At 51.9% G+C, this 3,674-nt stretch overlaps 1 pseudogene across 1 annotated transcript; it reads left to right on the forward strand.

Moving 5' to 3' along the window:
- Positions 1–136: 136 nt before the first annotated feature.
- LOC104506024 lies at positions 137–3,525 on the forward strand (annotated as a pseudogene). The gene is made up of 5 exons (XR_727854.1): positions 137–375; positions 678–917; positions 1,430–1,868; positions 2,198–2,379; positions 2,761–3,525. The product of XR_727854.1 is annotated as an actin, cytoplasmic 1-like (transcript).
- Positions 3,526–3,674: the final 149 nt, after the last annotated feature.

A 3,674-nucleotide genomic window follows, 5' to 3' on the forward strand; every position in this document is an offset into this window, starting at 1 on the left:
GCTCCATCCATTGCCTTTTATGGTCATAATGCGAGAGGGCGCAGGGACTTCCTTTGTCCCAAATCCGTGCCGAGCTCGGGAAGGCGTCGCACCCTCTAGTGGGCGCCGGGAGAAGCGGTGCCGAGCCGGCAGGAAGGAAATGGGTGGGGAAGGGCCTGGGCCGGTATCGCCTTCCCCGCAGGGACCCGGTGGTTGGTACCCGAGCGGTGATGATGCTCACGTCTCCTTCTCTCTTTCCTTCCGCAGCCAGCCATGGATGATGATATTGCTGCGCTCGTCGTTGACAATGGTTCCGGTATGTGCAAGGCCGGTTTTGCCGGGGATGATGCCCCCCGTGCTGTCTTCCCATCCATCGTGGGTCGCCCCAGACATCAGGTAGGCAGCCTGTTACCAGACAAGAGGAGTTTTTGGTGGAAGCAGTTCCCCTGGAGGCATTGACCTTCAAGAAGCCCTTTCATTTGGTTTTATAACGCCAGAGGCTTCTGGCTGCAACACAGTTAGCGGGGAGTACAGCCTCCTACAGAGCTTTTGTGCAGTGTTGAGTTGGAGCAGTTGGCTGAATCCCTTTCTTGACAGAGTGGGGATAGTAATGAAGACCCAGCTTTGGGAAAAGCAGCCCCACCGGGTAGATAACCTGCCCCTTCAGGTGTCCTTACTACTTATTTTCTGTTGTGCAGGGTGTGATGGTTGGTATGGGCCAGAAAGACAGCTACGTTGGTGATGAAGCCCAGAGCAAAAGAGGTATCCTGACCCTGAAGTATCCCATTGAACACGGTATTGTCACCAACTGGGATGACATGGAGAAGATCTGGCACCACACTTTCTACAACGAGCTGAGAGTAGCCCCTGAGGAGCACCCTGTGCTGCTCACAGAGGCTCCCCTGAACCCCAAAGCCAACAGAGAGAAGATGACACAGGTGTGTAAAACTTTGGAGCTCGGAGCTACAGCAGATGTTGCTGCAGGCAATCTCTCCTTTTCCATGTTGTCCTCTCCTCCTTCACCACTATTCTCCCTTTTTGCCATCTTTACAGGGTTTTCCTTTCCTGACCTGAGTCTCCTCTTTGCTGGACCTTGACAGGTTTTGTGTGCTTTTCTAAGCTGGCTTTCTCCGAGACTGAACTAGCAACTTGTCTAACTGCTGTTTCTGACTAGACACACTAATCCATTTACCAGCCTTGAGTGACTGTACTGTAGTTTACTTGCTGTTTGTTCCTTGCTGTGACATATGGATGGGTCTGTTGTGTCCCTGCTCAGGCCCTGTCCTGGCAGGTGTGGGCGGAGCCCAGGCGAGATAAGCATGGACTTCAGGGGAAAGTGAAGTCCCTTATCTAGGGAAAAAAGTAAAGTCGCTTGCATGGATGTGTCACAGACATGTAGTGAGAACCCTGGTTTGTGCTGCTGACTCAACCACTCCTTTTCTCTCCCTAGATCATGTTTGAGACCTTCAACACACCAGCCATGTATGTAGCCATCCAGGCTGTGTTGTCCCTGTATGCCTCTGGTCGTACCACTGGTATTGTGATGGACTCTGGTGATGGTGTTACCCACACTGTGCCCATCTACGAAGGTTATGCCCTTCCCCATGCCATCCTCCGTCTGGCTCTGGCTGGCCATGACCTGACGGACTACCTCATGAAGATCCTGACAGAGAGAGGCTACAGCTTCACCACCACAGCTGAGAGGGAAATTGTGCGTGACATCAAGGAGAAGCTGTGCTATGTCGCCCTGGATTTTGAGCAGGAGATGGCCACAGCTGCCTCTAGCTCTTCCTTGGAGAAGAGCTATGAACTCCCTGATGGTCAGGTCATCACCATCGGCAATGAGAGGTTCAGGTGCCCCGAGGCCCTCTTCCAGCCATCTTTCTTGGGTGAGTCCAGCTCTTCTAGGATACCTCGTGCCCCTTAGTGTACCCTTTCTGTAAAGAGTGAACCTGGAGACCATGGCAGCCAGTTAGCATGTTACTGCCGGTCCATAGCAAGGTGTGTGCTGTCCCACCTCTCAGCCTCACTTTCCACACAGCCTGAAGCTCTGTTGGAGGGACTTGGGACAGCAGAACAGGAGGTTGAGCCTGTTGGACCCTTGACTTTATAGTGCCTTCCCACTGAAGGGCTGCTGGCCTCATGCTCAGAGGAGCACCTCGGTCTTCCTTGGCTGTGTCTGAGCCCTCGCTGACTTGAAACTGCTTCTTTCTCACAGGTATGGAGTCCTGTGGTATCCATGAAACTACCTTCAACTCCATCATGAAGTGTGATGTGGATATCCGTAAGGATCTGTATGCCAACACAGTGCTGTCTGGTGGTACCACAATGTACCCTGGCATCGCTGACAGGATGCAGAAGGAGATCACAGCCCTGGCACCCAGCACAATGAAAATCAAGGTAGGATGGAGTCGGAGGAACCTCTCAGTACCCCTGTTAATGCAGAAACGCAGAGTGGGTGGAAGGGGGGTAGGCTGAATTCCTACTAGATGAGATAGAAACCATATTTTGGTCTGGTGTGGGCTTTAATGGCCTTGCCCTGGATAAGTTGGCATCCACCTAACCGTATGAATAATGGGATTAGTTAGTGTAAATACCGGCTACAAAGCGAGGAGGAGGGAGGTGGGAGTGTGAGGTTGTGTCTTAAGCTTGTTTAGACTCCATGGTATCTTGGCCAAGGCTAGATAAGGGAACTGGGCCGCTCCGTCTTGCGGGGCCATGTGTGGGCAGCGGGTGCGTGGTAGGACACTGCGTCTGACCTGTTCCTCCTCTTCCCTGCAGATCATCGCCCCACCTGAGCGCAAGTACTCTGTCTGGATCGGAGGCTCCATCCTGGCCTCCCTGTCCACCTTCCAGCAGATGTGGATCAGCAAGCAGGAGTACGATGAATCCGGACCCTCCATCGTCCACCGCAAATGCTTCTAAACCGGACTGTTACCAACACCCACACCCTTGTGATGAAATGAAACCCATAAATGCGCATAAAACAAGATGAGATTGGCATGGCTTTATTTGTTTTTGGTTTTTTTTTTTTTGGCGCTTGACTCAGGATTAAAAAACTGGAACGGTGAAGGTGTCAGCAGCAGTCTTAAAACGAAACATGTTGGAGCGAACGCCCCCAAAGTTCTACAATGCATCTGAGGACTTTGATTGTACATTTGTTTCTTTTTTTAATAGTCATTCCAAATATTGTTATAATGCATTGTTACAGGAAGTTACTCGCCTCTGTGAAGGCAGCAGCCCAGCTCGGAGGGAGCCGATGCCAGTTACTGGTGTTAGGTTATAATTGCTTGTCTGTAAATTATGTAACCCAACAAGTGTCTTTTTGTATCTTTCCGCCTTAAAAACAAAACACACTTGATCCTTTTTTTCTCTTCGATTTGTCAAGCAAGCGGGCTGTGTTCCCCAGTGGTAGACGTGAATGAAGGCTTTACAGTCCCCGTGCAGGGTCTCAGAGAAGTGGTGCCAGTACGTGGGGGAGGGAGGGGCTACCTGTACACTGACTTAAGACCAGTTCAAATAAAAGTGCACACCATAGAGGCTTGACTGGTGTTGGGTGTTCGTTCTCTCCCGAGCTGGTTCCTGACGGTTAGTGCGTGGGCGCTGATCTAGCCCGGCCAGGCTGCACGGGTCAGCTATCTGACGGGGGTGGGTGCTGGTGCTGCGGGCTGGCTGCTCTGCAGGCCAGATGGCTT

The sequence above is a fragment of the Eurypyga helias genome, unplaced genomic scaffold (assembly GCF_000690775.1).
Source record: "Eurypyga helias isolate BGI_N326 unplaced genomic scaffold, ASM69077v1 scaffold24942, whole genome shotgun sequence".
In the NCBI taxonomy this organism is placed as follows: domain Eukaryota; kingdom Metazoa; phylum Chordata; class Aves; order Eurypygiformes; family Eurypygidae; genus Eurypyga; species Eurypyga helias.